Source organism: Chelonia mydas, chromosome 3 (genome assembly GCF_015237465.2).
Source record: "Chelonia mydas isolate rCheMyd1 chromosome 3, rCheMyd1.pri.v2, whole genome shotgun sequence".
Classification (NCBI taxonomy): domain Eukaryota; kingdom Metazoa; phylum Chordata; order Testudines; family Cheloniidae; genus Chelonia; species Chelonia mydas.
The window spans coordinates 21,441,205-21,467,965 of NC_057851.1; the positions used below are offsets into that span (position 1 = coordinate 21,441,205).

Below are 26,761 nucleotides of genomic sequence, written 5' to 3' on the forward strand. Positions count from 1 at the left end.
GTCTGCTTCCTTATGTAGCAGCCACATGTTCTATTTTTATCTCACCAGTGAACACAAGAAGTTAAATTACCCACAGAAACAGTTCTCCCATTAGTAATGGTCATGTGGCTCCAGGAGCTGCGAGATCAAAAAGGGCAGAATAAATGTCTGAAAATATCCCTGGGAACAGACAATAAATGGACAGATGTGTGCATTTCACATCAAACAAGTAGAGGAAGAAATAACTAGTAAACACACTGGCTTTTAGAAACCTTTTTATGTAAAAAAACACTGCGTCTAGAATGAGGAGACATTCACTTTATGGATTTCCAACATGTCTTACTTGAACCTGCGCATTGTGCCTCGAAAGGACAATAAGATCTCTCAGAGTTCGACAGGACTGCTGTGTGAGGAAACGCTCACCAACATGAGGAGGGGTTGCACAGTTTAGTCCACAATAAAGGACAAATTCCAATATCCTTTTAAGTTGATGGAATTTTTTCCATTGACTGAAACGGGAACAGAATTTGGCCTTGAGGAAGAATTCAAGTGAAGAGGTGAGTCAAATGGATCTATATAAAGTTGGGGGGGTTTTTTGGTATACTTTTTTCTTAACTGCATTCTATAGTGGGAATGTGCACATGTGTGTTTATTTATATTTAATAGCTGCTCATAAATGTGTAATGTAGGTGGTTGGCTTGCAGTTATAGAATGATCCAATATCACTGTCAGCATTCACATTTTTCATGATTTCCTCGACATTAACATATGGTTAATTTCTAGATTAATTCCATGACATAAACAAACAGCAAAGGGTCAGAAATTTATGGCTTGCTCAACTAAGGCCAGATCTACACTAACAATTAGGTTGACCAAGCTCCATCGCGTAAGGGTGTGAAAAATCCACAACCTTGAGCAACAATGTTAAGCTGACCTACACAGCAGCAGGTTGACAGAAGAGGAGGTGTATTAACTACATTGATGGAAGAACCCTTCCTGTCACTGCAGTGAGTGTCTAGAGTGTTCTACTGCTTCAGAACTTCTAGTGAAGACATAGCCTAAGTGAGTGCTTTTGGTGAACAAATGAATTGTATCAGAAAATAAACTGTAAATGAAGAAAAAAAGTTCTCCTCATAGATTCCAAGGCAAAAAGGGATCTCTGTGATCATCTAGTCTGATGTCCTTATATAACGCAGGCCACAGAACTTGCCCAAAATAATTCCTAGACCATATCTTATAGACAAACATCCAAACTTGATTTAAACATGGCCATTGAGAGAATTCACCATAATCCTTGATAAATTGTTCCAATGGTTAATTACTCTCACTCTTAGCTTCAACTTCCAGCCATTAGATCATTTTATTCCTTTCACTGCTAGATTGAAGAGATCATTATTAAATATTTGTCCACCATGTAGGTGGTTATAGACTGTGATCAAACTACCCCTTTAACTTCTTGTTGTTAAACTGAATAGATAGGCTAAAAGAGCTCAGTTGCTGTAAGGCATGTTTTCTAATCCTTTAATTATTCTGTGGCTCTTCTCTGAACTCTCTTCAGTTTATCAACATCCATCCAGCAGTGGTCACACCAGTGCCAAATATAGAGGTAAAATAATTTTTCTCCTCCTACTTTAGATTCCTGTTATGCATCCAAGGATTGCATTAGTTCTTTTGGCTACAGCATCATACTGGATGCTTATGTTCAGGTGATTATCCACCACTTCCTCCAAATCTTTTTCAGAGTTACTGCTTCCCAGAATAGAATCCCCCAGCATGTAAGTATGGTCTACATTCTTTGTTCCAAATGTATATATTTACATTTAGTTGTATCAGTGACTTGTCTTCTTGATTATTTGCCACTCTCTCTATTGTTGTGTCATCTGTAAACTTTATCAGTGATGATTTTGTTTTCTTTTAGGTCACTAATAAAAATGTTAAATAGTGTAGAGACAAAAACCCTATGAAACCCCATTAGAAACACACCCATTTGATGATGATTCCCCATTTACAAATATATATTGAGATTTATCAGTCAGCTTTTAATCCATTTAATGTGTACCATGTTAATTTTGTAATCTTTCTAGTTTTTAATCAAAATGTCATGTAGTACCAAGTCAAATGCTTTACAGAAGTCTAAATATATATTTCATCCACACTATTACCTTTATCAACCAAACTTGCAATCTCATAAAAAAAAAAAGATATACAGGTAGTTTGACAGAATCTGTTTTCCATAAACCCATGTGGTTTGCCATTAATTATATAACACTTTTTTATTACTCAAGGCCTGTATCAGCCATTCCATTATCTTGCCAGGTATTGATGTCAGACTGACTGTCCTAATTACTCTGGTCATCCAGTTTACCCTTTTTAAATATTGGCACAACATTATCTTTCTTCTAGTCTTTGGGAATTTCCCTACTGTTCCAAGACTTATTGAAAATCAACATTAAGAGTCCAGTGAACACCTCATCCAGCTCTTTTAAAACTCTTGGATGAAAGTTATCTGCTGATTTGAAAATGTCTCACGTTAGTAGCTGTTGTTTAACATCCTCCTGAGGTAGTTGTGGAGTGGAAAGAATGTTATTCTGTGATATGACTACTGCATCTTTTTATTTTACAGAATAGAAATATTTATTGAACTTCTTTGCATTATTATTGAAAATTCTACTACTTACATCTAGTAGTGAACGAATACCATTGTTAGGATTATTTTTATTTATAATATATTTAAATTCCTTCTTATTGTCCTTAGATTTCTACTTGTGTCCCTTTGCTTCCCTTATCATTTTCTACAATTCCTGGCTTCTGATTTATATTCATTACTATCAACTTCCCCTTTCTTCCATTTGTTATATATTATTTTTAAATTTTTTATATCTGCCTTCTCTTCCCCTGTAAACCAGGTTGCTTTTTAACCAATATGGCCTTCTTCCTCAATTGTGGAATTGTGGTTTTTGGGGCATCTTGTAATTTGTTTTTACACAATTCCCAACTATCATTCACGTTTTTCTGATTAAATTCTTCCTCCCAGATGACTTGGATCATAATTGTTTTCAGCTTTATGAAATTGCCCTTTTTAAAGCATCAAGTACATTTATCGCTGGTCGGCAGTTTATTCTGTTTGCATATTATAAATGTGATCAAATCGTGATCAGTTGTGCCTAAGCTACCATTAACTTTTAGTTCTGTGATCAGTTCCTCTCTGTTTGTCAAAATGAGATCTAATATGGAATTCTCCCGTGTTGGATGGAACATTTTTAATTAGGAAATTTCCATCTATAATGTTTAGAAATTCCAATACTGGCAGCGTGAGACCTCCAGCATATGTCACTCAAACATGTCCCCATGACTACACAACTTTTTCCCCTACATATTACAGGTAGGTGTATAAGGAGTCTGTCATCCTGTTCCCTAAGTGTGATTTGGTGGCCTGAGAAGACACCAACTAAATACCCCATCTTGTGCTTCATTTGTTAGGATATTTATCCATAAGCACTCAATATCATTTCCTTCTGACTTATCAGTGACTCGGAAACAGGTAATGACATTTTTAACATAGAGTGCTACTCTTCTTCCCCTTTTGCCCACTCGATCCTTCCTAAATAGGTTATAACCATTCCAGTCATGGGAATCATCCCACCGGGTTTCAGTGTTTACCTATTAGATCAAATTTGTGCTCATAAATATGCAATGCCATTTCCTCTTGTTTGTTACCCAGGCTCCAACATTGATATATAGGCAATTAAAGAATTTGTTCTCTTTATGCCCTTTGGTTCCTTGATTAATTTTGTTCTCAACATCTCGATTTTGTGCTGAATGCTCATCGCTTCCCTTTATTTACCCTCCCCTTTTGTTATTAGTTTAACACCCTGCTGACTATGCTAGCCAGCCTGTCCATGAGAAGATTGATTCTCCTTCTTCTGAGGTGGAGGCCATTCAAACTATATAGCCCCCTCTCCCCATAGAAAATGGACCAGTGTTCCACAAAACCCTCCACCCTCTTTAAGTTGTATGCATTCAAACATGTTTCAGGGAAATTGAAAAGACTATGCAGTATAGAAGATGCCCTAGGATTGACTTGAGGATACTTGTCCTTAAATATATTAGATATAATAGGCCTTGGAAAGCATCATTACTCCTGGTAATGATGGAAGGGAAGGAAACATTAAGCTACCTGCATATAAAACATTTTAGAGAGACAAGGAGGATGAGGTAATATCTTTTATTGGACCAGCTTCTGTTGGTGAGAGAGACAAGCTTTCTTGAGCTTACACAGAGCTCTCACCAACAGAAGTTGGTTCAATAAAATATATTACCTCACCTAACCTGTCTCTCTACTATCTTGGGACCAAGACAGCTACAACAACACTGTATTAAACATTTTGACAGGGTTTTGTTTTTTTTTTATTCTAGACAGTGTAAATTATTTTATTAGGAGAAAAACGATTGTATAGTTGAAAAATAGAACTTGTGACTTCCAATAAATGTGGGTATTAAATAATAAATCAGCACAGCACATGACGTTTAGGGTAGTTATGCTCGTGTGCCCTAATTGTTTAACAGTCAAAACCACTAAATGCACTTAATAGAGATCACTTGCTTTTCATTTGAGCCCAGAGAGAAACAGTTTAACAGCATTTGTAAATGTTAGTGAGAAGAGTCTATAAAGAATGCTGTCCATTTTGGCAATAGTAATTATAGAACTTTAACCTTTCTACAAACAAAAGGATTACATCATCCGTCCTTACTCAGGTAGTAACCTCAATGAGAGCTTTGCCTGAGTAATGGCTAAAGGATCAGACTGGAACACTCTTTTGAAAGGTATAGTTGATGTCAAACAGTCATGTTTTTTCCCCAGCTCCAAAGCATGCGCTGCCACACCCAGTCTTTTGCACAGAGGTCTATTTCTTTAACAGAGGTTAGCAAACAAAGAGAAAGTCTTTTAACTCAGTCTTTGGCCCCAGGTTTCAGGACCACTCTTCCCTGGGGTCTCTGGCACTCTAGCTCCTGGAAGCTTCCTAGTCTCAGTCAGCTTTGCTCCTTTCTTGGAGCAACAGCCCCAGGGCTGCTTTTCTGAGTCCCTGGCTCCTTGCTGCAGGGACCCAGCTCAGCAGCTAACTCCACTCCAGTGTGGGCCTTTTCTCCCCAGGGCACAGCCTTTCTCAGTCCTTCCTCCAGCTGCTCTCCAGCAACTTTTATAGGTCCAGGAGTAGCCTTGCCCTGTTTAATTGGCTGGATTTGGGCTCATCTGCTCTGGTCCAGTGGAGCTGGGCTTAGTCTATCCACAGAGCCCAGGTACCCTGTGACAGTTGATCATAGAATCATAGAGTTGTAGGGCTGGAAGGGTCCTCAGGAGGTCATCTAATCCACCCCCCTGCATTGAGGCAGGACCAAGGATACCTAGACCATTCCTGACAGGTGTTTGTCTAACCTGTGCTTAAAAATTTCCAGTGATGAAAATTCCACAACCCCTTTTGGTAACTTATTCCAGTGCTTAACTCTCCTCATAGTTAAAAAGTTTCCCCAATATCTAACTTAAATTTCCCTTGCTGCTGATTAAGCCAGTTACTTTGTGTCATACCTTCAGTGGACATGGAGAACAATTGATCATTGTTTTCTTTAGGACAGCCCTTAACATCTTTGAAAACTATTATCAAGTCCCCTTTCAATCTTCTTTTCGCAAAACTAAACATGCCCCAGGTTTTTTTTTTTTAACTTTTCCTCCTAGCTCAGGCTTTTATAAACCTATTATCTCTTTTGTAGCTCTCCTCTGGACTCTCCCATTTGTTCACATCTTTCCTAAAGTGTGGCCCCCAAAACTGCACACAATGCTCTAGAATTCAGCAGGGGGCAGTTATGAAGTCTGCCAGAGTTTGTATGGCCACCAGGACAGGGGCCCCACCAGTGCTGAGTAGCATGGGACAAGTTACCTCCCATGTCTTACATATGAGGCTCTTGTTTATACACCCCAGAATAATATTAGTCTTTTTGCAGCTGCATCACACTGTTGGTTTATATTCTACTTGTGATCCTCTGTACACTCCCTTCCCTGTACCAGGATCCTTTTCTGCAGTACTACTTCCTAACTGGTTATTTCCCATTTTATATTTGTGCATTTGATTTTTTTCTTCCTAAATATACTTTGTTCTTGTCTTTATTGAATTTTGTCTTGTTGAGTTCAGACCCATTCTCCAATTTATCAAAGTCATTTTGAATTCTAAGCCTGTCCTTCAAAGTGCTTGTAACCCCCTTCTCCAACATGGTGTCATCCACAAATTCTAGAAGCATGCTCTCCATTCCGCTATTCATTTTCCATTATGAAAATATTGCATACTGCAGGATAGACCCCTGTGGGATCCCGCTAGGTACAGCCTCCCAGCTGCTGATATGATTCAGCCATTATCTGTCTTTTTTGGTCCACTTAACAGGCAGCACAATAATGCACTGTCCTTGCTCAAGACACATTGCAATGCCATGGCTGGCCCTTTGGATATGTGTAAAATATAAATATAAACATTTTACAACCAAGGTAGTTGTTGTGCTGGTTCAGATATCCTTTTGCATGAAGTCTCCATGTGCTAGCTGAGAATGTTGTAAATCGGCAGTCAAAGTGCCTTCCAATCCTATAAGCATATTCCAGCACATTTCTGTTACAGCAAAATCTCCAGGTGGTTCTTCAGGGTCTCCGGCAATGCAAATCTGCTTGGTCCACCGTTTTTCAGCTGACTGAACCGGTCCATTTAGCAAAATGTAGAGAGGTGACCATTAGCAGAAACATCTCTCCAGCGTAGATTGCTGGGTCTCCTCCATAGTCTGGAAAGCCACTTCTCTTTTCCATGCTGGTACTTGAAAACTGCTATGTTCTCCACATGTTCGGCAGCCTTAAGTGAGGAAATTGTAAACTAGTAAAATAGCCCAGGAAGGAATTTCCCCACCTCCTGTTAAGACAGTATGAACATTTTAAATTGTTAAAAGCAGTTTTCTTACCATTATTAACTGCTGTTCCTTCCTCATGGGCTGTAAAAGTTGTATTAGATGAAAGGATAGTGAGACAGTTACATTCTTGAAATGCTGAAATGTATCAATATCGTGGCCTTCTACAGCAAAGTTATGTTAAGTGGGAGTATTTCCAGGCTTGTCCCAAAGGCCAAAAATATAATGCTTTCCTTCCCTTTGAATTGGCAGGATCTACAGCTCCTGAGAGTAAAACTATGCTGCCAAGAGGGCAGGAGCAGCACCCCAAAGACTGCAGAAGTAGACGGAGAAGGACTCTGGAAAAGCTGCTCATAGGGATGGACAGGAGAAACCCAGAGCAATTTGAATTCCATGGGCCAAGGAAGGAGCAGGCTCTTCAGCAGAAGGAGACACTTATGAACTGGTTCATGGAAATGGAGATTTGCCATAGGGAACAAAAGCATCCCTTAATGGAGAGGCTCATCAAACTGGTGGCTGAAAAAGTGTGGTATCCACCTGCTGCTGAGGCCCCAGAGCCAGCCCACCTCCTCCAACTGCTGCCCAGGGTGCTACCAAGCTGGAGGATCCTATTGCAATGACCCACCCCTAAATGAGCAGAAGGAGAATGATGAGCTGGCAGGAGTCCAGGAACACCACCATGGATCACCCTCTACCTGCCTTGCTGGAGACATCCCTGGTTCTCACCAAGAGTCAGTGTCCCCTGTTGTTCACCCCTTCTGATAAGGAGGGGAAGGAGTTGGGTGCAAATATGCTAAGCTGTGGGCGATATTCTCAGTTGTGAACAGTGAACTACATATGTTGTAGTTCTGATATCAGAATCCTCCCATTAAACCTTCTGCTTCCAACTTCTAATCAATGTTTTGCTTTCACTGTGTGGGGCTCTCTGGAGCCCAGGAGGATGACTGATGAACCCGGGAAGCTGAGTAGCAGATACAGCCTCCTCAGCTGCCTGGGAACCTGCACGGCACATATAAAAAGTGCAGTGTTCTTCCACTGAGCAGCTGGGGGGGTCTTGGGAGGGGAAGCACACCACATTTCTCATTCTCCAGACGGGGTTGCTCGGGCCAGACCGGGACTGGGGTGGCTTGGGCAGCTGGGGCTGCTTGCTCGGGTTGGCCAGCTGACCAGCACGCCCATGCAACTGGGACCGGTTTGGGTGGCTGGGGTTGCTCAGGTTGGCTAGCCAGCCAGCGCAGCTGGGGGAGGCCCAGGGCTACTCCGGCAGCGGGGGCAGGGACTTAGGGTTACGGCCAGCTCAGGGCTTCTCCAGCTGTGGGAGGGGGGAGGGCTATGGGGGTTCAGGCTTCCGACCAGCCCAGGGCTTCTCTGGGCATTACCGGGAGGCTCATGGCTTTAGCCTTGGGAGATGAGGCCTCATGCGGAAGGGTCGGGGCCGGGGGCTAGCCTTCCCGAAGTGGGGGGGTCACCCTCCATCCGTGGCCACAAGCTTCCCACCTCACATAATCAAATGGTGTGTAAAAAATCTGGTGCCACTATCATGCAAATATTTTTGAGTCTCCACTTCTCCGCAAGATTCAGAAATCTGTTAAGTTGTATGGTGCAATGTATGGCATTATGTGCTTTAAAAAGCACTACTAATTTTCTATACAGCAGATGTTTAAAACAAACAAAAATGGGTCAATTAATATCTTACAGGCTTTATTACACATGTTGAAAATCTAAATCCAGTAATAAAGAAAGAGGGAACATGTCGGCAATAACAGCATCTGCTAGTATACTCCTCCCACGTGAAAACAAACAAACTTTAAGCAGTTGCAAACATGCCAGGGAGTAGTGCTCTCTAACAGCCATTAATTGTACTTAGCACTGCTGACAATAGAAGGTCAGAAAACACAATGGATGCAATACTCTCCAACCAAAGCAGCAAACCCTCATAAACTTGTTAAAAAAGCTCCCAATAAGAGAGCAAACAAAGTGTATATAGTAAAGCCAAAAATATGGCACAGTGACCACATAACTCGGCTGCCACACTCCATGGCACAAATCCAGCCCCAACATGCCAGCCCAGCGGAGGTGCTCTATCACTGTCTTTAATGTGTGCCATGTCACATGAACGAATGGCTAATGACCTTCGTCTACAGGTGAAAAAACCCCTCACAAAGCTATATAGCCATAAATATGTACCAATGTTCCCTCGTATTTTTCCAGCAGCTTTACATCTTCTGTGTCCCTATTGTACCAAGATGTGTGCCCATATGGCATCTCTGATTTCCCTTGCCCATTGGGAACCAGGGCCAGTTTACCTGTAGTTGGGATCCAGCTGCCTGTATGGAGTTTGTAAACCAGAGTGGTCCTGAGTCCACTTGGGATGGAACCAATCCCCTTTACCCAGAAGCAGGCAAGGATTATACAGACAGAATTTGCCACATTGGCATCCAGCTAGGTGCAATGGCTGCTCCAACGAACTTTCAGCCTATCAAATGTGCACTCCATGACCATTCTGGAGCTGAGTTCCCTTTCTCCGGGGTTACTGATGTTGGGTACACTTTCAGGAGCCAAGTTTGGAGTGTGTATAACAATTGGCACAGACATGCCATACAGAACCATATCATTTCTGAGAAATAAAATCCCTTCTTCCCCTTCACGTACAATCCTGATCTTCTCAACATCCTGGTGTCATGACCTTTCCAGAGTTTCCCACATTTGTATTCAGGAATCTGCCTCTGTGGTCCACTAAATCTTGCAGGACGATCAAATAGTAACATTTTCCATTCACATACTCACTTGACTCTTGTGGTGGGCAAAGTACTGGGATATGGGTGCCATTGCTGGCATCTGCACGGTTTGGAAAGCCCATCCTTGGAAACCCAGTTATTATTGCTAGAACTTTTCTTATGGCAACCACCTGTGGGTAAACAACAGTGTTAACTGCCTCACAGACCTGCAAAATCACAACCCCCAACCATGGATGTTCCAACCCCGAAGTGGTTTGCACTGAATCTATAACTTGCCAGATTCCACAGGGCAATAGCCACTTAATTCTACATTCATATAGCTTCCATGAAGCAAGTGTTCAGGTGCTGGAGGGTTGCTGCAAGACCTTCACACACTTCCGTGAAAGTCTGTTTCCCCACTGAGATGTTCTGAAGCCACCTGCTAGTCATCCCAGGTTTCCAAAACTATATGATCCCACCAGACAGTGCTGGTGCTCCTGCATCAGATGCATACTGACATTCACCATATCTGTACAGTCTGACCTGAAAGACACTTCACTGAAACCTCAAGGTCAGCTGCCATTGACAGATCACCCAATGCTGTCGAAATTCCATTCAGCATCTTGGTGATTGCCTAACCATTTGTCCCTCAATAAGGAGCAGGAGCAGAACTGGGTCATCAGCCCGTTACTCCATGTCTTCCACCCAGTTTTGCAAGAATAACAGTGAGATGTGACGTAATCAGAAAGTGCCATTGGCCAATGTGTAAAGGCAGGTGACAGTACCAACAAAACACAGGAGGGCAGGTCTACACTATGAAATTAGGTCGATTTTATAGAAGTCGATCTTTCGGAAGCGGTTTTATACAGTCGATTGTGTGCGTCCCCACTAAGTGCATTAAGTCGGCGGAGTGCGTCCACAGCAGTACCGTGGCTAGCATAGACTTTCGGAGCGGTGCACTGTGGGTAGCTATCCCACAGTTCCCGCAGTTTCCATTGCCAATTGGAATTCTGGGTTGAGCTCCCAATGCCTGATGGGGCAAAAACATTGTCATGGGTGGTTTTGGGTACATGTTGTCAGTCACCCCTCCCTCTCTCTCCCTCCATGAAAGCAACGGCAGACAATTGTTTCGCGGCTTTTTTCCTTGGTTAACCGCACAGACGCCATAGCACTGCAAGCGGGAGCCCACTCAGCTCACCGTCACCACTGCTGTTGTGGGCAAGTCTACTGTGAAGGCTGCTGTGATCCAAGTAGCCAATGCAATCATTGACATTCTGTTATCAAGGGTAGTGACTCTGGGAAATGTGCAGGCCTTTTTAGATTTTAGGTGCATCATATTCCTGTCCTTTGTCACTGGTGAAGAAGTCTTGCAGGCGCACATTCCACATGAAACAGCTCCAGGGCTCCTGCTCTTTTGCCTTGGCCAAACAGCAGCAGCTCCTGGGTGCCTTCGCATCAATGGTGAACGGCTCCACTGCTTCCGCTGCAACTCTGCAGCAGATGGTGCAGTAGGACTGCTAGCCGTCCTCATCAATGGTGTTTTGCTCGCTCGTCCGCTTCCGCTGCAACTCTGCTATCCTGATCTCCTGCGAGCTGGAGGCTTCTGCCTCAGGCTGCTCTCCCAGCCGGCAGCACCGTGCAGTTTCACCTATCCCAGCCTACCCCTTACTCCCATGGCTCATGAAGCCTGGACAGTAGTAAGGAGCAGTTCAACTATAGGCTGAGCAAGTGCAGAATGGTGGTAGAATGTGCCTTTGGACATTTAAAAGCTCGCCGGCGTTGTTGGTCAGACCCCAGCGCAACCAACATTCCCATTGTTATTGCTGCTTGCTGTGTGCTCCATAATATCTGTGAGAGTAAGGGGGGGACATTTATGGCAGGGTGGAAGGTTGAGGCAAATTGCCTGGCGTCCGATTTTGAGCAGCCAGACACTGATGAGAAGAGCACAGCAAGGCACACTGCGTATTACAAGAGACTTTGAAAACTAGTTTCATGACTGGCCAGGCTACGGTGTGACAGTTGTGCGTGTTTCTCCTTGATGCAAACCCACCCCCTTTGTTGATTTGAATTCCCTGTAAGCCAACCACCCTCCCCCTTCAAAATCAAGTAACTATTGTTTTGAAACCATGCATTCTTTATTAATTAAATGAGATAACGGACAAGGAAACCGCCAGTGGTTTTGGGTACGTGTAGTCAGTGACCATTCCCTTGCTCCCTCCCTCCATGAAAGCAACGGCAGACAATCATTTCTCGCCTTTTTTCCTGGATTGCCTGCGAATACGCCATAGCACTGCAAACGGGAGCCCGCTCCACTCACCGCTGCAGTTGTGAGCATTGTAAACACGTCACATTTGCCCTTGGAGATTTTGGCATATATATTGGCATTACATCTTTTGGAACGGAGTTCTGATAGCACGGATTCATCTCCCCATACAGCGATCAGATCCAGTTCCCCCCACTTTCGGGGGACTGCATGGTCACCTGTGCTGATGAGCTCGCCATGCTGGCCAAACAGGAAATGAAATTCAAAAGCTCCTGGGGCTTTTCCTGTGTACCTGACTAGTGCATCTGAGTTGAAAGTGCTGTCCAGAATGGTCACAATGGAACATTCTGGGATAGCTCCCGGAGGCTAATTCCGTTGAATTGCGTCCACACTACCCCAAATTCGACCCAGTGATGTCGATTTTAGCGCTAATCCCCTTGATTGGGAAGGAGTACCAAAATCGATTTTAAGAGCCCTTTAAGTCAACAAAAATAGCTTCGTCATGTGGACGGGTGCAGGGTTAAATCGACCTAATGCTGCTAAATTCGACCTAAACTCATAGTGTAGACCAGGGCTTAGAGTGTCTCTCTATGATGCAGAGAACCTGAGATACCTCCATGAAGGGGTAGTGCTAATGTTATGTAACAATAGCAGGTATGTGGATGCAGGTATGCACGTGTATACAGTGTTAGACCCATGTCCAGCACAACACATGTGGACTCTCAGGCATGGGTATGGAAAGCACACAGGAGAATCACATGCTTCACTACTTGGCTATGTGCGTAAGTGTAGACAGAGCTATAAACTTGGCTGAAAAATAGCAGAGAAAAAAATGGTGCACATTTTATCTCATTTTCCATTTTTTCCATTAAACTTCAAACTTTTTGAATTAAAACCATTAAAATCCTAGAAATTTTCCACAGTTCTAGTGTGATTTTTTTTTACTTTTTAAATACAAGCACATGGAAAATGTATACCATTAAAGAAAAAGCCCATCCAACTCTATGCTTTCCCCATTCATTACAGATTCTCAAGAGGGTCAAATTTCATTTGAACTTTGTCTAAGTGCATTTTAGGTGGAGAATTGTCATTTTAACTGCAGCATTAGTGGCCATACTAATTGACTTTGTCACTCCCTCCTGCCCCATCCTGGAACAGACTTTGATTATGAGCTATGGATCTTGAGGTTTTTCACTATTAGTGTTAACTAATATTCAATAGTAAAAGAAAAATAACATGAGAGTGATGAACTGTTGACTTCATACTTTTGGGCACTTGGGTGCGTCATTTTGTGATGTCCCAAAAATAGAAATTCAGGGCCTAAATGCACACAACTGTTACCAGCTAGAGTGCCTGTAATGCAACTAGAGATATAGCACTGAGGACCTTCTTCAAAAACACAGGCTCCTAGCGGCAGAGTTGAAGGGAAAGTCTGTGGAAGCTGGAAATGAAAAAGAACTATTAAGTCAACCAATTTAGTCCACAGCAAATGTAGGATTGTTCCCTACAGTACATTATAATGCTCATGATTATATTAACCTTGTGTTCTAGGTTTGATTATATAAACCACTTTTTTTCATTTGTCTAGCGCATGCTTTCTATCTGTCTAGGTTCATAAACAGCACCCACCATCTTTGTAGTTCTTAGCAAATTAATTCCTTTTCATTTGAAAATGTCCATGCCTGGTATCTTTCTGAAGGCGAATATTTTTGGAAAATTTGATTACAAATATATTTTTTTGAGTTATGCAAGTGTGACACAGTACACTCTTCACAGCTGCTAGAGTCATACAATTTGTACTTAAACCCTGGCTTACGTACATCCCACTGAGAGCTATGATTCAAGCCAAATTTTAAATAAACTCGTTCAGTAGTTTTAAAGTTCTGAATGCTTAAAATCAGTAAATATTTCCTCAAATTAGGACAACAGATACCGATACCATTTGGAAAATATCAGGACATTCCAGAGTTTGGGACGGTCTCACAGTTATGTGTCACTTCCTCCAAAGGGCTGTTAACTCTGGTCCCAAATCTATCTGTCCCGTTAATCAAGTTCATAGCATTTCACTGTTATTCCCTGGAAAACTGGGTGAAAGACATGGAGCAATGGGAGGATGATCTGGTTCTGCACCTTCTTGTGGCACAAATCCAGTGGTGTAGGCAATCACCAAGATGCTGAATGGAATTTATTACTTAGGCATTACTGCAATACAAATTACTAACGGTCCCAATTTGTGATCTGGGCCTCATTATCCTAAGCACTGTGTACGCATAAAACAGAAAGACATTTACTGTTCCAAAGAACTTCCCATCTAAGTCAGTGTTTGCAAAATATATTGCACTACACACATTTATTGTTATTGGTAATAATAGGGATCCCCTCAGACTTAATGGTGGCAGGGCCAGTAAGGCAGCCTTTTGATCAAGGAATCTATCTTGTCTCTGCAAGATGAATAGCTCAGAGTTGTTCTCTTTATTATTTTCTTATTTATTATTATCTTAGTCCTTCTCAACTCTGTTATTTTTTTTATTATTTTTTAGCTCAAAACAAGGAAATTCCATAAAAATAGCTGTGAGAAGTCACTCAAAAATCAGGTAGCTCCCAAAGTTAAGGTTGACCACTGATGCTTCACTGTGCCACCCTTCTGCATAAGCCTCTAAGACATGGTCTTTTCCATTATCCTGCATATTTGGAAAAATAATAAAATTCAAGCTGGCTTTCTGGACAGGTGGAGGCCACCTAACTTTGGGAATTTCCTGGGTTTTGAGTGCTTGTGACTTCATATTAATGTTGCAATAATGATAGATTTATTTACATGGAATTATATAATGTTGTCCAGCCTAGCTTTAAATTAGATTTACATAGGAGCTGTTCAGCCATGAAAGCATGGGGTTGATGGAGCTGGGAAGCAACAGATACTGTGTGTGTCCAGAGCCATGTAGATCTTGCAATCTCCCTGGCTGGGACATCCATGGGACTGAGCTGAATACTCTACTTAATCCATGGTGGGACAGATTGGAGATAGTAAAACTCTGTGCGTACAATGGGATGGTTCAGAGGATACTTGTGCAGTCTCTTATCCTCCAAGCAGTTTTTATCCACACCTTTCCTCCTTCAAGGCTCTCCTGTCCCTCTTGCAAACCAGGATCTCCACACATGCTTATTCAGGCCCTGTGCAGAAGATCCCCTCCATGAATGTTTCCTGCCTCTGCACTGCTCTGCCCATTCCCATTCATCTGAAGGCCCAGTGTCAAGCTTAGGTGTTGCAGAGGGCCTTGGACTCTATAGAAAGGTGAATTTTATCCTCCTAGAGGAAGTGTTATTTCTCAATCCATCATCCTGATTCCTGGTATGTTACTTGGCAGGGAACCATATTTCACAGTGAATAGAGGGTCAGTTTATCCTGACCAGGATAATTTAGGAAATTCTTCCCAGTTTTGGCATCCCACAGAAGGCATGCTTTGACCCTTTTTGAGAAGAGAAATAAGTATGAAGCATCATATATAAAAGCACTCTCACTTGCACTTCAGTTTTGGTTTATTATAACAGATGCAGCTTTTGCTATTTCATTTATTATTATTGCAAATTTTTCAGTGAAACTGAATTCTAGCTCCCCATGTAGGCTAGCAGACTTTCTTCTAAAGTCGTAGTGTCAAAAATAAATAAATAAAAATAAATAAATAAAACAAGGTGTGAGGAGGGATTTGGTAGGCGGGTTTCCCCAAATTCTTGCAGCTGTCAGCCAACTATGGTGTTCTTCATTTTTTTGTAACCCTCCGATGCCTCATTCATGTGACATGGAAACAATTACATTAAAATGCAGATGTAGATTCCTGTAATCTCTTTGGAATAGAGAAATAGACTTTGAAATAATTTATAAATGATGCACAAAATCTGCGTGCCATCTGCTCGCTGATGGAGGAAAAACACGTTTCTCCCAACAGGCTTTTTATGTACAATATTGCTAGTTTCACATAGCAAGGAGAAAAAAAACAACAGCTAGCCAAGCAGTCTTGGAGTTTAACTCACTCAGATATGCTCAGAGGGTTGCAGTGTGATGAACCATTGTGTGGGTCCCTATGGAAAGGGCAGGGCATGTGCAAGAAACCTTTCCCTCCTCCCACTGCTCCTTGTGCCATCTGTGCCAGGACCACTCACAACAGTTTCTTCAGGCAAGGACTGATTTCATTTTCTTCCCCCCAGCAAACAAGTGGCCTGAAATAAAGGTAAGGAGGCTCCTGAAGGCAGGGCAGGATTATAGCATCAACCCACCAGGGGGACCAATCTGCGTAATTTTAATGGATATTGCAAAATGTTCACTGTGTGTTGTGCCAAGCAACCTCAAGATGGACTGTATCTCCTCAAGCACAAGTTCTTCCATTGCTCCTCTGGGGTCAATGTAGCTCTGCATTGCCTCCTACCCAGGACTGTGTAAATTTGTACAAACTCTCTCTCCTAGAGACCCAAATGTGGAATGTGTTATCTTGAGAATCTGCCGTAATTCGGGAGTAAACAAGAGCTCTTATTGCTCCTGTGTTACCTGATGCAACATTTAAAAACTGGAAAATGTAAAGTCCATTTGAAATATTAATTTTACATGTTGGCATAATGCATGCAACTAGCTTCCCAGCAATGTGCCCCTTTAATTAACAAAGCCAATATCTCAGAGAGGACCTGAGTTTGTAAGGTGCAGCGAGCCCCCAACACTTGTTGACTTCAAATGCAGTTGAGCTCACTCAATATCTTGCAAGATTGAGCCCAGGAAGAGAACACCTTAGATGTATGAACATCTGAAACAAACGCTGACTTTATAGAGGCCCTGATTCTGCTCCCATTGAAGTCAATGGCGTAACTCCTTTGAGTTTAGTAGGAGTAGGCTCACACTCTAAATATAATGGCCTAGGGGTCATCTCTATGGGTATTAATCCTGTCGATCCTCATGTGAATAATCCCACTGAAATGAATGGGATTACTCACATGAATAAATGCTCCCCAGTGTGCACAAGTGAGCCCTTGCTATGGTTTTGTGCTTGTTGATGGCATAGAGGGGGCAGATTCTGCCAGGCTCGCTGCCAGTGAGTTGTACTTTGCTCTCTGAATAGTCCCACTGAAATTGATGGGATTGCAGGTGGAATAATGTCCTGCCAAAAATGAGCAAGGATATCAGAATTTGGCATGCTGTGATTTCAGTGTCCTAGGATGAGGAACTGTTTGGCTCATTTGTAACTTCAGTAGAGTACTCTGTAGCACAGCAGTTTTGCCACACAGGATTCACACAAGTTTTATGTTACCATTGTCTGTTCAATGTGCGGAACATTGGCTGTGTGACCGCTGTAAAACGTTCTTTTGTAATTTATTTATCTAGAAAACCGCAGTTTACATGCAATGTCTGGTTTCCAGAGAGGTCTTGCTTTCGTTTCCAGCTGGGCTGATGGAAGAAGTCAAATGACTTGCAGAAGGTCACCTGGTGATGTTAGCCAATGTCTTAGGCCAAATTATAATCCAGTTCCTTCTTGGCTATTGGGTTTCTCTTTATTTGTTTGTTCCCCACCACCACCACCACAAATTTATACTATCTCCTAAATGGAAGTTGAAAAGCTAAGCCCCATGTATTGACTTGGAAACATATCACATACAGTGGTAATGCTACATGACTGTACTCAGGTGAAATCGAAGAGGGACAATATCTTATCAGCAGGAGACTATTTTGCTGGAGATTGGGACCAAAGGCATGCGGGTTTGGCCGCTTACTTTAGCTGTGGAGACAAGCATCTTTATGGCCTCCACTTAATTTACATTTTATTAAATTTTAATACTTTTGGATATTTGATTGGTTCTGGCTTTTGGCCTGTCCCACAATCATGCAGTTTTAAATCCACTCTGAAATAGACATTTCTTCCTCTCAGATTGTCAAGGAGTAAACAATACATTTGTTTAGGGAAGTACAGTGGCAGAACAGCTGGATTAATGGTGGAAGGGTTAGAGTTAGGCAGGGGCAATAAGAAAGGAAGATAATACTTAACATTAAAATCTAGCCCTGGGGATAGAGCACAGCCAGCTTGAGGGAAATAAGTGTCTAATAGTGTTTAACTATGAAGCCTTCTAGAATTGGTCAGGAATTTTTGGATGAAATGTTTTTTTTATTTGGAATAAGCTAATTAATCAGAACTGAAGCTTTTCACAGGAACTAATGTTTCAGCACAGATTTTGTTGAGAAGGTTTCTCATGCCCTGGATGGAATCCCTGGTTAGGGCACTCACCTGGGAGGTGGAAAACCAGCTTCAAGTCCCTTCTCTGGCTGATTCCCACATCCTAATTGAGTAGTATAATCCTTGAGCTCTTGCCCAGTGAATATTTTATTATCTATACAAAGTGGAACAGCTCCAATAGGAGAGATTGGGAATCAGGCCAAGAGCAAGGACTCCAACCTGGGCCTCCCAGCTCTCAGGAGATTGGCTATTGTGGCCTATCACTCAACCTCTCCCGTTGGAAGGAAAGGCTGACCTATCACCTTTCCACTAAGGTTTGACTTCAACAGATTTTCTACTTTTATTGTGGGTGGCTCTTCCATTCCATCACTGGAGCAACTACACAGAGTTCTCTAGTTCTGTGCGGAGCAGGGGAATCATAGCTCAATGCTCTGAAACACCAAGCAGCACTGGACCAGACCCTAATGCAATGGTGGGGACTGTGCTGTTGCCTGAGAGGGAGGAGCAACTTGGCTCTAACCTCACCTCAGATGCCTGCGGTTAGGACCATAGGCCCTACCCTGCATTACCAAGGAAGTGAAGAAGAGAAAATAGAATGTAGCAAACCAGGTCTTTCTTGTTTTATTGGCTAGACTCTCATACAATGCATAACAGCAAATCTCTTTGTTTCAGGTGCCAAATCTTCTGGGTTTTCATTCCTGTGGTGGTGGGCTTTTCTTTCAGGTAATTATTTATAAATTAATGAATGTTATTAATCTAGTTTGTGGGAGGGGGAAGGACCATTTCACGTGCATTGTATCTGTGAGTGTTATATACTGTATCGAGTATAGTATTGCCAACCCTGAAGACTCAAAAATTATGCGTCAGACCCCAAACAATCATGAGACTGTCTCAAAAATCAAGAGAACTTTTTCTTAAAAAATTATATTGTATTACATTTGGTCTGCCTTTTGGTTTATGCACTCATTCTGACACACCCTCCCCAGTGTGTGTGTGTGGCAGTTACTGGGTTGCCAGCACTCCCAAATGTACAGAGTAAGGTGGGTTTTGGCAGGAGATCTCACCCCACATCCACCTTTCCAAGGCCCCAAATCAACACTCTCCCCCAAACCCCAAATCAGTTCTCCCCCTCCCCAGCTTCACCCCAGCTCCTCCTGCAAGTCCTGGGGTTTGTCACCCCTCTTTCCCAGGCTTGGGGGAGGGGCTGCAGTGAGGTCTCCTTATCCCCATTCCAGGCTGACGGGGGCAGCTTGAGGGATTCTTCACCTCCCTCTCTCCCTTACCCTGCCAGGTGGTGCAGGGAGGGAGAAAGAAGGGGAGAAGCGGAGGAGCCACAGGAGGGGAAGGAGGGAGCTGGCCTGCCCTGAGCTGCTTGGCTCTGTTTGCTCCCTCTTTCCTGACCCCCTCCTGTGAGAATGATGTCAGTTCTTGAGGGGAGGGGGGAAAGATCCTGTTTGCCCTGATTGGCTGCTGTTTCCCAGGAGGTGGAGAAGGAAGCCAATCAGAGGGGGGCTGTTCCTAGCCAGGGCTTAAATTTTAAAGAGGGCTGGAGCTTTTCAGGTCACCTTTCACCTGACTCCAGCCCTAACTGAAGTCCCATGACACTCAAAAAAATCTTCAGGATTGGCAACACTTTGTATAGCAACTAATGAGCACAACTTCCACTACATGGCAACTGAACCATTGCTAAATTGTACCCCTAAACATCCATCTCTATAGCAAGGGTCTGACACACAAGTGCTCAGGCAAGTAATTGGATCTTTTTTTCCTCCTCTAATCACGTGGTCCATGCCAGGATGACAAAGCTCGATATTTCTGTCACATGACAGGGATCAGTATCCACTGATTGCCGTGACAACTGCTTTTAAATAGAGTTTATCATATAATAACCTGAAGCTGCAGAACACCCTGGAATTTCTATGACACATAAGACCAGTCAGTGGCCCAGCTGCTTCCTGGAGTAGATGTAGCCATCACTAATCATTACTAAATGTTTCTGTCATGGGTGGGAAGGTACAGATGGAAGCAGACTCAACAGGAGGAAGAACATTTCATTCTACTGGCAAAGTCTTTAAAGCTAACTGGCAATAATTACAAAAAAAAAAAAAAAAAACGCATACGGCTTGCAGGCCTAAAATAGGACATTGCTGCTTCTTGCACTCTGTGTTCCAGAGTTGCCTTCATTGACTGCATTTCTTTGATCCATATATCTGAAATTATTTGTTTGTATATTCCTAGTACGATGAGCTAACTCTAATCATTTCCATCACTTTAAAAGAGTTTGGGATATTTTGAGGCTACCGCATTTTTCTCAATTTTTTTTTTATTGTCCACTGCCACTAACCAATTCTTCCTGCTTTACAATGATGACAGTTTAATTCCTAGGGACAAAGGGGTTTTAAAAATATTTCATTGAAGCATTTAGACAGAGCTGCTTGAAATTTCTTGAAATTCAGGTTTCTAATGGGAAAAAAAAATTGCCCAGAATTAGATTTTTTGATTTAAAGAGCAGGAGTGGGTGGAACCCTGTAGATTTTAATGCAATTTTTTTTTTTTAGAGTTTTCTACCAGTTGTAGAGCTGGTTGGGGTTTCTGGATAATTGAAAAACTATGATTTTCAAAGTGTTAAAAAAAGTAGTTCTGTCCTATAGGAAATGTACACTTGCCTGCATAACAAAATATTGATTTTAATTTAAGACTGAACTCAGAGGTGAACTGAACTTTGAAGAAGAATACTTTACCATAGGCAAGGCGATAAATCTATTTCTTTCTAGATTGGGTGATTTGTCGTCTTCATGAAGTGAGAGCATGAGATCACGAGTGGAGCCAGAAAATCAAATTCTGATCTTTAGCATCTTAGTTACCTTGAGCTTCAGTGTTTCAATCCTTACTCTTGTGAACAGCCTAATTGATTTCAATGTAACAGGAGCAGAATCGGCCCTAATTAATTAAGACTTGCAGTGTGCCTGCAAGGTAGGGAAATATTTTCAATGGGGAAAACGATGCTCAAAGAGCAGAAATGATTGGTCAGAGATCATATAGCTTTCAGAGTATGTCTATACTTCAATTAAAAACTCATGGCTGGCCCCGGGCCAGCTGACTTGGGCTAAGGGTCTGTTTAATTGCAGCGTAGACATTTGGGCTCGGTCTGCAGTCTGAGCTCTGGGATCCTTTCACCTTACAGGGTCATAGAGCCTGGACTTCAACCAGAGCCTGAACATTTAGACTGCAATTAAACAGTCCCTTTGCCTGAGCCCGTGAGCCCGAGTCAGCAGTGAGCCTGTGAGCCCGAGTCAGCAGTGTAGATATACCCTCAGTCTGGCAGACTATAAGATCAGGGCTTCGAATGTAAACACTTGAGCATAGGGACAGTCTTCATATAATGTTTGTATAGTGCCTATCACAACAGGACACTAATCTGTAGTGCCCAGAGGTCTCAGTCTGTCATATTGATATTTAATAATAACATATCATTAGGAATAGAACTCAGGAGTCTTGACTACAGTTCCCTACTCCAGTCTCTGGGCTTGGTTGTGAAATATATACACTGGTGAGCTTTTATTTACCTGAGTAGTCGCAACCAAGTCAGTGGAACTACTTGTCTAGGTAAATCCTGACCAACAAGAGTAAGGGTTCTACAATCTGGCCTGCTATGGCACATTTTGCGGCTAATTTTGCTGAGCTATACTCCAGGGGTTACGAATTGTGATCTAATTATTCTGTTATTTTAAGCAACATTATAATAATGGGGGCTATTCAGGAAGTCGAGTCAAAATCAACAGGAATGCTCCATTTTAGGCATCCTATGAAAAGACACACAAAGGAAGAAAATATTTTTTCATAAAAAAATATCCTTGTTTTTCATGTCCAAGGGAAGGAAGGTCATGTGGTTAAATGCAGAGCTGGGATTTAGAAGACCTGGGTTCAATTCCCAGCTCTGCAACAGGCTTCCTGTGTCACCTTGAACAAGTCATTTAACCTGTCACTGTGCTTCACTTTCCTCATTTTTAGAATAGGAATAATATTTACCTATATCACTCGTCTATATATGTGAGGCTAAATTAAACAAGGGATGAGGGCTAGCTGGGAGGGTGTTCTTTGTTAGGGCTTCCAGGCCTTTGGAAGATATTCTCTGCTTTCATGGTCTTAATTGCCCACGTTTGTTAGTCTTCAGAACACACTGGGAGGTCTACCCTTTCTCCTTTGCACGTGAGGAGTTGAGCTGGGTAGTGGTGGTTGTGGGACATAGTAGGATATGTGCAGGAAGGTTGATTAATTTCTGTTATATTTATTTCGCTGCCGGTTGATTTGATCTGAGGTAATTCACGGGTCTGTTTATTTATTAGTATAATTTTAGAAGATTGTTAAGGGTGTCCAGAGCACTGGTAGCAAAATAAAAATTTGAATAAATAAATACAATAATTAATTCATATTTGTGCAGGGAATTGAAAGCCTTCGAGGGGAATGCACTAACTATATAAATGTCAAGAGGTTATTGTTGGTTATTATTAAAAGATCCCACTATAAACGGGCCAGAGGATTCTTTGTTTTTTTGTTTTGTTTTGTTTTGTTTTGAGAGAGAGAGAGAGGTCCTATTTTTCTTGTTTGGTCATAGATGGTCACCATCAGATTATGCACAAAATTTGTGTGTGTGTGTGTGTGCATGTGTGTATTCAGAATGTTGCCTCCCAGTGCATGAACTTGTATATGAAAGTGGGAGCAATTATTTTTGTAATGCAGCTGTGGCTGTTTTCAACATCAAAGCAAAATGAAAACAGTAAAAGTAAAAGAAAAAGAAGGAAAAAAAGAAACATAAACTAAAACTATTATTAGAGAAGAACAAAGGAACTGATCCCACAGACAGTTTTCAACAGCTGGCAAAGTTCATCAGCTATTTTTACTGGTCTAGTGCCGGCCCTATGAAATTCTCTGTCATTTTTTTGTTTTGTTTTGTGTCTTTTTTTTGCATGAGTAGCACTTACAGTTGGATTGTTTTCAATTATGCAGGTGCATATGTTAAGCTTGCAGTGGAGTAAAACCCCATGGAAGGCAAATAAGTGCAAAAATCAGCACACTCAGCAATGCTTTAGAGGCTTGTTGCCATGATCTGCTAGGCAGTTGGCCCTTAGATAACCTCCATTCAACAGGCCTAGGTTGTTGATTGCTCTCCTTGCATTTTGACATGTTGTGAAATAAGGCAAGATTTTAATCTTCCTATTAAACCTATCTTTCTGCATCCCTAGAGACTGCTGCCTTTTAACTCACCGGAACGAACCATGGTATTGTCAACTACAAGCATTGAAAAATTGTATCAGGGCTCAAAAAATCATGATGTTGGTTTAAAAACCATGGACTTGAAAAAACCAACAACAATAATTTGGAGTTCTTATTTGCCTTCTGGTTTTTGAGCCATTAGAGTTTGCATTTTCAAGGTTTTCTCAACAGAACTAAAAAACATTTTTATTTTCATAAACAAAAGCTGAGATCCTCACCTACTGATATGACTCCAAAAGCTGGGAAGTGAGGAAAACCAGCAAATACCACAAGTAAAAGTAGAAGAAAGAGGAACAATCACAACACCAGAGCCATGTGCTCTCCTACTTTGGAATGTAGGGTCTGGTGCTGCAAGGTGCTGATCACCCTCAGCACTGAAGTCAATGGGCATGCAGCTTGTCAGAAGAGGTGCTCATACATTTCAATATCCCTTCAAGTGATGATTCCTTTATTAGCAAATTCTCTTCCCCTGTTGGATCAGAACAAGATAAATATCACCACAATGTAAATATTGAAACAAAAATGGTAAAGATACCGTGAAACCGATAATGTTACTCTAGAAATAGATCCCTAAACTGGAAACTGGCAGAATATGTTTGTAGCCTGGTGGTTAAAGATACTTAAGTGGGAATAAGGGATAGGGACTGCTATTGGATGGGCAGCATCTTACACATAAGTTATTAAATGAAATTCAGCCCTGGTGTAAGTAGTTATAATGCTACGGACTTAACTGGAGTTATACCTGCTTACATAGTGGCTTCTTGGAACTGCCTATACTGGGGACATTTTTTAACCCTGAAACCTAACAATGACCACTTATAACACATTGAGAACTGAACTGAGGGGAAAGCATAAAATAAATTGAATGCAATATTAAAAACAAACAAGCTCCTTCGCCCCAATGAGCAAGAAGCACCCAACTCCAAACTTTTAGTCATCTATACCTTTAGGCTACTTTTAAGTTTTATGTACTGAGAACTTTCAAAAGGACATTGTTACATTTTGATCATAACCATTGTTAGGGTGAGTATGTTTAGTTTTAGAATTACTTGATAACATGTGAAATAATATTTACGTTGGCCTGCTCTGAGAGGAAAACATGACTATTTCAAACTGTGTTCCACTCGTTTACTTTTAAAATCCTCCTAAGCTAGCTATTTTTTACACTATTCTATTCATTCATTACCTGACATAGCTTCATAGAAAATGAATATGGAAATGACCTAAGAGGTCATCATATCAATTCCACTGCCCATCTAGAATCACTCCCTACAGTGTATTCGTTCTTAAGAGGTTTGTTTTGTCTTGTTGTCAGTGGTTTCCTCAGTGGGGCTTCCACCACTTCCCTTGGGAAGCTATTCCACAGGTTAATAAGTCTCACCATTAGGAATCCCCCCCTCCCCAGCCCCGCTATACAGACTAATTTTTCCTTTGCTTACTTTTATCCAATCAATGTTACCTGCTTTACTTTGATATTTGTTTTATTATACAAATGAAAATCATGTCAGTTAAAAAGCCTATAGATCTCAAAAAGCTGCATTACAATTTGCATAATGTAGGAGTAGAAATTATCTGTTCACGTGAGCGGAAGGTGATCTTCTGTGGCTTACTCTTGAATATTGAGCCTCCAAATACACAGAGGAGAGAGACAGACCCATCCTCATTCCTAAATGAATTGAGAAAATCAACCCCGACTCAGGAAAGGAATTAAGCGCCTGCCTAAATTTTAAGTATGTGAATAGGTGAGACTAGTTGAGTAGCTTAATTCCCTTCCTGAATAAGGGGTTGGTTTACACAATTCATTTAGGAATGAGGATGGATCTGTCTGTCTAGGTTCTACAAGGGGAAGTTTGTTCACCTTCAAAATATATTTAGCAAACTTGAAGAATAAAGTTATGTCCATCATTCCCATCTAGTTTTGCACACTCCAATTATGGTACTGCAATTAGGTATTTTAATGTGATTTGCAGTTGCAGGTAATTGCACATTAAAGGCACAAATGTTCGGGTCTTGATGAGGCCCCTTTGAAATGATGGCCCTGGATATTTTATCTGTCCATTCAAGAGAGTAGGAAACAATACTTCAAATGAAATATATATTATACTATATCTAGAGCTTCTTCAGGTAATGTCCGCAGTGTTCCAATCCCAACCATTCAAAAATTATGAGTCAGGCTCCCTCCTCCCATAATGAAATTTTAAAAAAATAATAAATCTGGGGTTCTTCTGAATTGCCTTCTGGCTTTTGAGCCTTTTCAGCTCATGTTTTCAGGCTTTTCTCTGCAACTATGAGAGCAAGAACCGTGTTTAAAAAAAAAATGAAATCTGAGATTTTCACATTTTCACCTGACTCCAGGGATGGAAACTTTAAAAACCACCAAATATCATTAAGCTTTTGAGAAAATTGTGAGAGTTGGCAACATGGCTTTTGGATGGGCTCTTTCCTATGCAATGTTCACTTTAATAACAGTGTTATATTTCTATTTACTTGTTAGCTTTTCTGACTAAATAACAGAAATGGACAAATACACCAAAAAAGAGTCCAGCCCTCAAATTTAAAACTAGTTCCTTTTTGGCCATTTCCATTGTCTACAGACATTCACGTGCTTGACTTTCACCTCAATGTATTCTGACCAGAGTAAACTCACCGGTTTGACTGTGCGCATTCGAATTGATACATGGCATTTGATGTGCTTGACGCAGCAGCACAAGGTTCTCAATCGCCTTCCCATGACACAGCTTTGGCAGACAGCCTTGTTTAGCTCATTTAATTCCCAGTGGAGGCACCCTGCACAGCTATTGTAGGACCCACACACAAACATGTACTCACACATACGGTTACTTTGTGTCAATGACATAAAATGACAGAGGAGTAAAGGCAGCTATGCACTTATCCTGGCACAAAGGCAGTTGTCCACGCTGGAAAAGGATCTGATCACACCCTACTTAGCTAAGACTGCACATGCACACACAATTACTTTGTGGGAATGTCACCAGAAAAAATGTAATACTTAAACTCTGCACTGGCGGGAGGTACAAGAGGGGATGTGCCTGTTGCAACCATGGCAAAACGAGGCACAACTTTTGGCTTGGCAGCTGCTTGAGTCAGCAACAGCCATCTCAGTCCCATCTTCAGTGAGGGATGAAAAATGTTAATGAGCAGAGCCAGCCTTAGCATTTTAGGTCCTGCCGTGAAAAGAATTCCAATTCCTAACCCCGCTTCCCTAACTGTAATTTATTCCTATCCACATCATCACACCACTCTGTTTAAGGCCAGCTTGAGGAGTTTGGGGAGGGTAAGGAAACTGAAATTTGAGGTGCACTTAACTGACATTAAGTGTGTATGTCTGTATGTATCTTTAGGAATTTCCCTCCCAGTTTTCT

At 41.7% G+C, this 26,761-nt stretch overlaps 1 long non-coding RNA gene across 1 annotated transcript in view; it reads left to right on the top strand.

Annotated features, from left to right (window-relative positions):
• LOC114021892 overlaps positions 1-26,761 on the top strand; it is a 225,338-nt gene that overhangs the window by 186,934 nt on the left and 11,643 nt on the right. Inside the window, exon 4 of the long non-coding RNA XR_003566243.3 lies at positions 18,777-18,827. This is a non-coding gene — a long non-coding RNA (uncharacterized LOC114021892). The remainder of the gene's footprint in view (positions 1-18,776; positions 18,828-26,761) is intronic.